The sequence below is a fragment of the Lagenorhynchus albirostris genome, chromosome 1 (assembly GCF_949774975.1).
Source record: "Lagenorhynchus albirostris chromosome 1, mLagAlb1.1, whole genome shotgun sequence".
In the NCBI taxonomy this organism is placed as follows: domain Eukaryota; kingdom Metazoa; phylum Chordata; class Mammalia; order Artiodactyla; family Delphinidae; genus Lagenorhynchus; species Lagenorhynchus albirostris.
In genome coordinates this window covers 117,041,723-117,053,910 of record NC_083095.1, presented here as the reverse complement: position 1 = coordinate 117,053,910, position 12,188 = coordinate 117,041,723, and positions in this window count along the sequence as shown.

Here is a 12,188-nt window from a genome sequence, read left to right as displayed (position 1 = left end):
CTCTTCCTCTGGGCCAGCCTCTGAGTTTCACTCATGTCTGACAAGTGCTCACCAATTAGTATCCAGAGAAAGACCCTGGATCTTATGTCATGGCACCTAGAGGTGCTGTCTCTGCTTTCCCAGAACCTCCCTTTACCTTCTCCCTGTGTTTGGCTTTGTTTGCTCCTTTGGCTCCAGGAATCACTTTCAGAGACCTGGTAAATCTGACCATGTGCTCTGAAAGTCCCTTCACTTAGGGGAGGGTCTGATTTTTCATCTTTACCAGCCAAGTGGCTGATGGCTGCTCAGTGAGATCCTGGTCAGCCTTGGGGAAGGAGGCCTGAAGATTCTAAAGATAAACATTTTCTTTCTGTCCTGGTCCTCCTCTTACCTTCACCAGATATGTCAGTAACTCTACCTACAAAGCCATTGCTTCCTCTCCTTCCCTCTGCCTCCTTCCATGTCTCTCTCATTTCTTACCTGACTGACAGCTTTGTAACTCATCACCCTGCCTTCAGACTCTTAGTGTCCCAGTCCATTCTCTGCTCAGCTACCCAAGAAATCATTCTAAAGCACACATCTGTTCATGACATTCTTTTGCTTAAAAACATTCACTGGTTCCCTATCACCCTAAGGATACTTTGGATATTCACTCCCTCTCCTTGGAATGCCCATCCTTTTTTCTTCCTGGAAAAGGATTCATCATTTATCACCTCCTCTGAGAAGCCATCCCAAACCCCTTTGGGTGGAGTCAGTCCATTTTAGTCACTTCCTTCTTTGAGCTTCCATTGCCCAATAACACAGAGCTCTGAATAGCTACTGAACTCTTTTCAGGTGCTAAGTGCTGTCTGAGCACCTTCTGTACATTGTCTCATTTGATCTTCGCAGGAGCCTTAGAAAGTACGTGCTCTCCTTATCTCCATCTTTTTGAGGAAATGAGACGCAGTCACTTAAACATGTGCAAGGTTTTGTGGCTAGACAGAGGTGGAGACAGAATTTGAAACTGAGTAGCCCAGTCGTGAGCCCATGTTCTTAATCATCACACCACTCCGTGCCTGTGTATCTTTGTGAGAGCACTTACCACACTCCATCATTGATTACTTACGTCGATCCCTTCCATCACACTGAGCATCTTGGGCAGGAATACTGTCTCATTCATCACTGAGACTAGCACATAGTAGATGCTTAATAAATGCTCGAGGAAGGAAAGAAGGAAGGGAGGATATGTTGCTGTGATTATATGAGTAAGGACATAGAAATTCTTCTGTAAAAAGTTGGGATTCCCTAGGGGTGAGACCAGGCCTATGTTACTAGAACTTTAAGGGAAGAACTTATTCTGTGAAAAAATTTGAATAGTTTTGCTATAAGTGAAAAGCTGATGTTCCAACAAGGTTTGGACTAAGGTTGCATCAGTCCAGAAAAATTATTTTAAGAATGAAACAACTGATCACAGTCATCAGACACTTATTTTGTCAACAATCTAGTAAATTCGTTCAGATATTGGGTGGGTATGGTCTGGAATCCAGGTGAGAATATTTACAGACAAATGGCTGATTCTAGGACAAGGATCCCTAAACTCACCCCTCTGAGAAGCTGGTGAAACTGATGAATTCTTTCCCTAGAGATATGCATGCACCTATACTAGGGAACTGACTCTTATTTCCAAAGATTTCCTGTACTCTGAGCACAGGAAAGAGCTGAAGTGGAACTGAGGCTCAGACTTGGATGGGGACACATCTGCTCTGTATTTCACTTGTTACACCTCCCCCTCCAAACCTCTCTGTCCAGTGCTATTAATGCAGTTGGTTCTTTTTATGACTCCTCACTTCTGATGCCTCTTCCAGTCTGAGTGACACTGTGAGTAGAACAGGTTCTGTTTGATTCTAATATTGTATTAAGAAAATATAAAGGGCCAACCACCACAAAATTGTGAAACATTTTTTGGGTGGAGAGGGCTGGTATATGGGTTGTTATAATTCCATAGTCTTAAAGGGTTGTTTATAATTCCATAGTCTTAAATTAATACTTAGTCTATTCAAGTTAAATTATTTAGCCAATTTATTGACTATTTATGAAGCACCTACTATGTGATCGAGCTATTCAAAAGAAGCAAAAATTCATGCCCTTGTGTGTTTATGTGTTAAAGAGGGGAGATAGAAATAAACATGATAAATAAGGCAAAATATGGTATATATTAGATGGTAATAAATGCTAAGGAGAAAAATAAAGTGGGAAAGAGGGGCAGGGTGAGTGGGGGGGCGTTCACTTTTAAACAGGGAAGTCGGGGGCTGTATTAAGAAGTACATGAGAGGCCTAGAGGTGATGGAGGAGGGTATATTAGCTTCCTATTGCTGCTCTGACAAATTACTACAAGCTTAATAGCTTAAAACAACACAGATTTGTTGTCTTACAGTTCTTGAAGCCAGAAGTGTGAAATTGGTCTTACTGGGTTAAAATTAAGGCGTTGGCTGGTCTGCATTCCTTCTGGAGGTTCTATAGGAGAGTACTGTCAACTACAAATTGGCACTTGCCATGTACCTCTACAAGGATTAAAATCATGAGCCGCTGCAGCTGCTGACCTTCAACACCCCTGAAAGGAGTTCAGGGTGGAGATCAGGAATGAGACACTCTGTGCTCTGGGAAAAACTGGCAGAACAGGTCTTCAGATAGTTAGATATTTTCAGGAGCTGATTTTATGAACCCAATTCTTGCATCTCCTCATGTCTAGAAAAGCACTAAAAATGAGAAGAAATAGGGCTTCCCTGGTGGCGCAGTGGTTGAGAGTCCGCCTGCCGATGCAGGGGACACGGGTTCATGCCCCGGTCCGGGAGGATCCCACATGCCGCAGAGCGGCTGGGCCCGTGAGCCATGGCCGCTGGGCCTGCGCGTCCGGACCCTGTGCTCCGCAACGGGAGATGCCATAACAGTGAGAGGCCTGCGTACCGCAAAAAAAAAAAAAAAGAAAAAAAGAAAATGAGAAGAAATAATTTCACTTGTTCATTGATTTTTCAGTTAACTCATGGACACATTAAAATTAGTCCCATTTACAAACTTAGTTAATTACATTCCATTAAACATCTTCAACCACATTTATAAATTTAATATGTTTACTTTTTAAACACTTCAAATGCCTGGCAGGATATACTAACAATATTAATAAGCAAAACCCTCTTGGGCATTTAAATTACTCTTGTATCCAATAAATGAATAATTATAGTAAATCAAATTCTCCTAAACATGCCACAAATATTTATAGACTTAAAATTCTTATACTTTTCTGCTTAAAATTAAAATAAAAAGTGTCAGATTCTCTTAAAGATGACAAACACTTTGAGGGTTGTTTTTAGTGGGGAAATGATACTTGGTTTCCATGCTTAACTTACAAGGATGTTGTGAAGACAGCACAAGACATAGCACTTGGATGATACAAACAAGTTGTGAAAAGTTAAGATGCAGTTTTCATTCCAGGAGAAAGCTAACCTCTGTCAAGGACACATTTGAACTGTGTCTTGAAAGGTGAGGATGAGTTTTCTTGTTTTCTTTTCCTTCCACACCTGAAAACTGACTTTGAAAAAGAGCAAGTAATTTAGGTGAGGTGCAAACGAACCAGTAGACCTCCTGTGCCTTCTCTTCCAGAGGCGTGATACTGACACCATAACCAAATCTCTGTCTTTTAAAAAATATTTATTTATTTATTTATTTGGTTATGCTGGGTCTTAGTTGCGACATGTGAACTCTTAGTTGTGGCATGCATGTGGGATCTAGTTCCCTGACCAGGGATCAAACCCAGGCCCCCTGCATTGGGAGCACGGAGTCTTAACCACTGCACCACTTGGGAAGTCCCTCTCTTTTTTTTTAGAGTATAGTTGGTTTATAATACCAACTATACTTTAAATAGTTGGTTTACAATACTGTACACCTAAAACACAATGTTTTAGTTATACAGTGATTCATATATATATTCTTTTTCAGATCCTTTCCATTATAGGTTGTTCTAAGATATTGAATATAGTTCCCTGTGCTATAAGTAGGACCTTGTTTATCTGTTTTATATATAGTAGTGTATATTTGTTAATCCCAAATTCCCAATTTCCTGCCCCCCACTTTCCCCTTTGGTAACCATGAGTTTGTTTTCTATGTCTGTGAGTTTACTTCTGTTTTGTAAATAAGTTCATTTGTATCATTTTTTAGATTTCAAATATAAGTGATATCATATGATATTTGTCTTTGACTTACTTCACTTAGTATGATAATCTCTAGGTCCATCCGTATTGTTGCAAATGGAATTATTTCTATTTTTATGGCTGAATAATATTCACTCTGTCTATATATATATACTACATCTTCTTTATCCATTCATCTGTCGACGTGTCAGTGGACATTTAGGTTGCTTCTATGTCTTGTCAGTAGTGCTGCTGTGAACAGTGGAGTGCATGTATCTTTTTGAATTAAAGTTTTCTCCAGATATATGCCCAGGAATGGGATTACTGGATCATATGGTGACTCTGTTTTTAGATTTTTAAGGAACTCCAGGTGTCTTCTTACTGGGAAGTTCATCAGTCTTCGGCAGAGGAGGGTCAGTGTGCATTCCAGGCGTGGGAGGCTGGCACAGCCTATGATATGTGTTTGCTGGACAAGTGAATGAATTCACAGCAAATGGGCAGCTGTCTCCTTTGCCAGCTCTGGTGTCAACTTTTCTCCCATGGTCCACACATAAGGTAGAAAAAGAATAAGGAGGGTTTGCAGGAGCAGCAGCAGTGAACACTGCACATGTCTTGAGATGGGCTGCGGGGTCTGGACGCTTAGCAAAGCCCCCAGTGCACTCACCTGCTTGCTCCTGGGGAGGGAGAGCAGCGACATCCTCCCAGGTCCTGGTAGGAGCACTTAGGGGGCTTCCTTCAGACAGTCTTGCTTCCGGGAGAGGAGTGTCATCCTCCATTCTGCAGTCTGGGCAGGGTTGGTTCATCTCAAAGTGTCTGTTCCTAGTGTCTGCCAGGCATTGGTTTCCACTGGGCAGTTCAGCAAGCAGCTCCGTCGCCTGGCAGCACTGACGCCCTCCTATCGTGTCTGATGTGGTGAAAACCTCAACACCCTAGGACTGTGAGGGTGCAGGTGCCTGTACTGTATGCTGCCTCTTACCTGGCAGTTTGTTGACTGGGCCAGAGGTGCAGTGGACTCAGCTCTGGCCTCAGGACGATGACTTGGCTCCCTCAGCCAATATTCCGCTCAACAGAAGAGCCAGTGGGTCACGGATTTGGGGATGGCAATCCCTTGGCATGACCGAGACTCCCTGCCTGAGGGTACCAGCTTTGATTTCAGCCCCTGGGGCTGGTCTGCTGGCCGAGTGGGGAGTCTTGCCTCTTCCCTTCCCTCGTCTTCCTTCCCCTTTGCTCGGGGGTCTGGGGGTGTTTACATTGCCCCATGGGACGTGCCACTGTGACTGGGCTACTCCTTACTCAGGGCACCTCTGCACCAGCAGACTTAGGAACTAGGGCTCATCAGGGACCCAAGACCATTCCCTCACCCTGTCTAACCTACCTGCGTCACGGAAGGAGCACTAAACCCCAAGTTACAATGCAGCGAACTCACTGTCCAGATGTGAGGCCAGAACTGGAATTATGTCTTCTACATTCCTGAGTTCTTTCCTTTGTACCACCCCGTGTCTCTACCAACCAGCCATCCACAAACAGCTACAGGGATCTGCTGGATGCCAAGTGCAGTGCTAGACACTTGAGGGTTACAAAGGGAGGGACAGAAGAGAAGAGGACCAGCAGTCCTGGTCAGCAGTGTGAGGAAGTTCCCAGTGAGAGTTCAGGGTGAACAGTGAGGTGGCGGGGCGGGGGTGGGGGGGGAAGAGGGTGAGGGAGAGAAAGGCAGGGAGAGAGGGAGAGAGAGAATGAGGTGGGGAGAGGGGGGTAGAGAGAGAAGGGGAGAGACAGAAAGACAAGAGACAGAGATGGGGGTGGGGGGGAGAGAAAGAGGGTGGGAAGGGAGAGAGAGAGAAACACACAGAAAGAGAAAGAGAAAGGGAGAGAGGAAACCTGCCTACCAGGTGGTCACAGAGGGAAGGTTCAGTTTGCCGTTCAGGCAGGCAGCACGGATGTGATGAGCAGGACCTGGGCTGGGTGCATGAAAGAAATGCATATCCTACCTATGTTCATGGCCTAGCTGGGGAGACAGACCAGTGAACAACAATACCAGTGAGTGTGGTAAGTCCTACTGCAGAGGGGAACCCAGGTGCTGTGGGGGCCCAGAGAGAGAGCGACCCACTGTGGGGAGTGGGAAGAAGATGTAAGTGGCAGTGGGGAGATGGTGCACAGGTGTAGGCGGGCCTGGGGGACGGATACCATGAGGGTCCCTGGGAGCTGGAAAGAGGCCTGGGAGCAGTGGGGCTGGGAGCTGGGAGGCAGGGGCCCCAGAGATACCTGTGGGATATGGGAGTATGCAGATTCTCTCCTTTTACTACCAAGATTCTGATTTTCAGTAGGTGGGGGGATGTAGGGTGGGCTCCAGGTGTCTGTATTTTAAATGCATCTCAGGTTCACTCAGTCTCACTTACTGGCCTTTAGAAACTGCTTGTTTAAACTAAATCTAAAGATTGCCATTCTTTTATAGTCATTGACTTTCCTTCTGTTTGGGCATTTATAGAAGTTTTGCGATGAGGGTTGTTCCTGGTGGCTGGTCCCTCTACTTTTTCACATCAAGAGATGCTGTTTTTTTTGAAGGGGACAAACCAGAACGAATAACGTTGTCTCTCTGAGGCCTGAGACAAGGAAGACAGAGCCTATCAGTCTGTTAACCACTGGAGGTGAATCCTGGGGGGGACACTCTGTAATTTCAGATAGTAAGAATGAATGGTGTTATGGAGTGACTGTTAACATACGCTGCAAGACGTTTATGATTCCCCGGGGCCAGATAAGTAAACATTCTTCCAACTTAAGCTGCAAGAGATAGGCAATTTCATAAAGAGATGCATTCTCCATTTATATGAGATGACTATGTTCAAAGGAGGAAATACCGGGTACGGGTTATGGAAGCCTCTATCTAAGGCTTGTGTAAGGCTGCTTGCATCAGGCACTGTGTATGTTGGACAGGTGACTGGAGTTGGAGACCTGGGAAAAGGAGCTGGGCAATGACCTGAGCCCCTGCTGGGACGTCAGCCAGTCCCTCCTGTGAAACAGGGAAAGGTCAAAGTCTTACCTTCCTGAGAGCAGAGAGGAGAGAGACAGAGATGGTTCTTGGAGATAAGCTTTAAGAACACTGAACATGCTGTGTATACACAATTCTAGGAGATTAAGCTGGATTAGGAGGCCTGTGCGGGATCAACTAGACTCAGAAGTCAAATGAAGCTGAGTGAGTGGATGGAAAGGGGTACTCTTATGGGTTGAATTGTGTCCCCTCAGAAAAAGGTATATTGAAATCCTTACCCCAGTACCTCAGAATGTGACCTTATTTGGAAAGAGCGTCTTTACAGAGATAATCAAGTTAAAATGAGGTGCTTAGGGTGGACCCTAATCCAAAATATCTAGCGTCCTTAAAAAAGGGGAAATCTGGACACAGAGCCAGACAGACAGACACAGACACACACACGGAACGCATTACGTGAAGACGGAGGCAGAGATCAGGGTGATGCATCTACAAGGCGAGGAACCCCAAACACTGCCAGCAAACCATCAGAAGCTGGGGGAGAGGCGTGGAAGAGCCCTCAGAAGGAACCAGCCCTGCTGACACCTTGATACTGGATTTCAGACCTCTAGGACTGTGAGACAGTAAATTTCTCTTAAGCCACCCAGTTTGTGGTACTTCATCACAGCAGTCCTCATAAACTGATATAGTCACTTGATCTCTTTTATTCTGGATCTAAGTTCTATGAGGATAGGGACTTTGTCCTGTTCATGGTGCATTTCCAGCGCCTGGCACAAAGTAGGTGCTCAACAAATATTTGGCTGGTTGAACAGTCCTCTGGGGGACTTAGGTCATTTGTCCGAGGACACACAGAGTGATAGCAATGGTGATAGACTCCGTTTGCCAAGCACCTGCTGTACAGATGTGATGCTTGGTGTTTATGAAGGTTGTCTCAAATCCACAATACAACCTGAGAGAGGTAGGTAGAGGTAGGTCTTATTTTTCTAATGTTAACAGATGTGGAAATGGAGGCTGAGAGAGCTTAAGGAAATTGTCCATGGTAACACCTAGGAGATGGTGGACTTGGGATTGTAGCTCAGGCCTGCCTGACTCCTAAGCCCTTGTTCTCATCACTAGCCAGGGCATCAGTGGGGACCAGGCAGGCAGCTGGACCAGAGTCACTTGGGAACCCACATTTGGATGCCATGCCCATTTTTTTGGGCTGCGCCATGCGCATGGCATGCAAACTCTTAGTTCCCCATCCAGAGATTGAACCCATGCCCCCTCCAGTGGAAGCACGGAGGCTTAACCACTGGACTGCCAGGGAAGTGTCGCTATGCCCAATTTTTGTCATGATGATTCGCCGGTACCTAGCACAATGCCTGGTACAGAGCTGCAATAGTTGTTTGTGGAATCAGTATAATGAGAGGCCTGTTTGGGATGGACCCAGCAGGACCATTTATACCATGGAAAGGGCATCGGTAGAATGACCTTGCCGCATTATAGGGACAGAAAGGCAGGGGACATGTATGGGTGAGTGAACTTCCTAGTTGAGGGAGTAGCCTTGTTAGAAAGGGGGAACCTTGGGGACTCTGTGGCTGGGGACAGAGAGTTCTCTCTTGGTTTACTCAGAACTGCTAAGCTAGCTCTTGCTGAGTTCCTAAGTGGGGAGGAGATGGGTCTCTGGGGCTACCCAGATTTACCTCCCTTCAATATTGTAGTTATTATTATTATTGTTATGGTCTCAATACAAACCAGCTGTGCTTCTAGAACATTCTCAGGTACATGATCTCCTTGAGAGCCCGTTTAAAATGCAGTTTCCTAGGCTTTCCACTGCAAATCTTAACTCAGCAATCTGGGGAAGGACCTCAGAAATCTGCCCAAAGGAGATTCTGGTGCAACTGGCCAGATGGTCACACTTGGAAAAACAGATTCCTGAATTTCCTTGTCTGTGGAATGATGAAGTTAGATGAGCTCTGGGGTATCCTTTAGTTGGAAAATTCTAGAATTCTTTCCAATGGTGTGAAATATAAGCACAAGAATCTTGCATTTCTGATGTTAAAGGTTCAACTCTATGCCTAACCTTGACTGTTAATGTGCTTCAGGAAGTTGTATATTTCACTGGCCCAGATGTTGACCTGGTTCCAGGCATGTGTGAGAATCACTGCCCCCAAAGCAGGAGGGAAGCTGATGAACTGGAAAGGACAAAGCCTGCAACTAGCTCATCGTGTCTCCCTCTGCTGCCCTTATAGATCAAAGTGATGCTAACGCAGGGGAGCGTGAATATTTTTCAGACTCTAGCTCCCTGAGTGGGTGCTTTCTTTTTTTTCTTTTTTTTTTTTTTTTTGTGGTACGCGGGCCTCTCACTGTTGTGGCCTCTCCCGTTGCGGAGTGCAGGCTCAGCAGCCATGGCTCACAGGCCCAGCCGCTCCGTGGCATGCGGGATCTTCCCGGACCGGGGCACGAACCCGCGTCCCCTGCATCTGCAGGTGGACTCTCAACCACTGCGCCACCAGTGAAGCCCGGTGCTTTCTTTTATGTTGTGAAATAACATGAAAAGAGGAAACCCATGGCTTTGTATTGGCCTCCTGCGGTGGAAAGTCCCAGAGATGTGAAATCTTGTATTGTGTCTTCCCACAGTGTGACGTGAGATGAAAGAAGGATGGGATGTGCAGTGCTGGCCCTTCCTGGAAGGACATGTGACACTGAGGGTGACGCAGGCACCTTGGGCCCTGCGACCCACAAAAGGCCTCTACACCTTAGGTGTGCCCACAGGCTAAATGGTACCATGAAGAGCAGGCCGCTTCATGCTTTGGGAAGCCTGAGGCTTTGGTTTCCTGTCACAAAGAAGCGCTGGGGTGGTGCAGAGTGTCCATGAATAACGTAACTATCACCAGTCACTGGGGCTGGCACCTGTGACACAAGCCTCCAACTTACTCTGGTTAAGTTAACAAGCTTGGCTCTGCTGTGCCAGCGTTCTCAAAACAACAGAGCCACGCACAGGCGACTGTCAGAGGCTTTGCGCAGAGCGTGTGGTATGTGACGAATGGTATGGTGGTGTGCATGTGTGGTGTATATGTGGTGTGTGTGTGTGCATGTGTGGTGTATGTGTGGTGTGTATGTGGTGTGGTGTGTGTGTGATGCGTGGTGTGGTGTGTGTGTGGTGCATGGTGTGTATGTGTGTGTGTGGTGTGTGTGTGTGTGAGTAGTGTGGTATGTGTGTGGGGGTGTGTGTGTGTGTGTGTGGTATGTGTGGTGTGTGTGGTATGTGTGTGTGTGTGTGTGTGTGCATGTGTGCGTCGTGGTGTGCTGGGCAAGGGGAAGAGTCCTAGCCCTGGGTCCTGGGACTTCAGAGAGCTCCCAGAACCTCAGTGGTGACTCTCTTTTTTAGAAAAAAATCCCTTATCCTAACCCATAATATCATTCAGAATTTGTCCTCCTGTCCTTGTTTCCAGCAGAATTTCCCATCACCTTGCTGTAGCCCTGCCCTCACATGTAGGATTTGGGGGCTGTGCTTACAGCTTTACTTGTGTAATTTCTCCTGCCTGAGAGCTCCAGGATGGTGCATTGCCATCTCGTTTTTGTCCCAGGTTAAAGAGAACTCAGGAGCCTCTATACTTGTCATTACTGCCCAAGGTGATCTCCAGTGTTTATGGAGAACGGAAGGCAGATGCAACAGTACTGGCCTTTCTAGCTGTTTGTGCCTCACCATTTGCTCCTGTTAAGGACTAATACTGATAGCAATAGCAACATGGACTATGAGTATGGATGCTAACGTGAGTACAAATATAAATACCAACGTTAATGCAAATGTGAATACAAATCCTGCTACAAATAGCAGTAGTAGTTCCGGTACAAATACCACTAGGAGCACGGATATGAATACTAATACTAGCTTTTCCATTTATTCCTCAGGGCTATCTAAGACTTAGATGAGCCATCCTTTGCAAAAGCACTGTAATATTTGGTTCTCCTTATATCTCAGAGTCGTCTTCTTTGATGGGCACACTGTGTAAATCCTTAAGTGCCCACCTTTCTCTTCCTAGTGAGATGAGTCAGTTCTCAAGAGAGGGAACCACTTTGGAGCTAGGAAGGGCAGGAGAAAACAGCAAGATGACCCTGGAAATGGAATCCCTGTCTCCTGTGGGTGGAGGGCAATTCCCCTTCTAGCCCACATGAGGTTGGGGCAGACTCAGAGCCCCTGATCCCCACCTCCATCGGCCTGGGGTGGGTGAGGTGGGGGAGGGTTGCCGGGCCTGAGGGATCCTGCAGAAGAGGGTTGCCCGGCACTGGGATCTGGTGCAAGGCCCTTGCATGGACATGGCTCGTGTTGTGCATCAGCTCTTGGCAGGAGGTGCCATCCAGACCAGGTTCTTCCCACTTATTGGAAGAAAGAACAAACCACACATGACAAAACTCGCCTTCTTAGGCTGCCAGACGGAAGCGGTGGGAAATGCAGTGGGGGATCTGTGGTTAAGTTTGTCTTGGCAGTGTGTTACGCCCAGTCTAGAGGGTTTGGAGTGTGGTTTTCCTGCTTCACATGAGGTTGGAGGTTTATAGCTCTTGAAGCGTTGCCTTTATGGTGTGTTGTCAATCGCAGCCATGGTTTGCTTGATATGAAGCCCTCATCGGGACTACCCTGCTCCCTGACCTTGTTCTCGGGGCATCACATTCTCCCACGCGCCTTGCCCTGTCCGGGTTGGCCAGTGGAGGAGGCTCTGCTGGGCACATGGTCCTGGAGCGTGGCCAGAGACCAGAGAGGGCAGTGATGGCTTTCTACTGCAAGAAACTGAAGGGGCCTCAAATATCACTGACCCCTAGTTTTGGGTTCTGCTGCAGGCGCTTACTCAACTTCTCTCAGCTTCATCTTCCTTGTCTGTAAAACAGAGACAATATACCTGCTTATCTTCCTCAGTGAGTGATGCTGAGGAGTCCAGGCCATGACGGGGGTAAATAGGAAAGTGTCTCAGAAAATTACAGCTCTTACTCTTACGATTATTATCTTCCATCTAAGTAAGGGTTTCTCTTCAGTGGACCCGTCCTTTCAGCTCCCTCTGACCCTCCCCATTCTGCAGTCCCTCTAA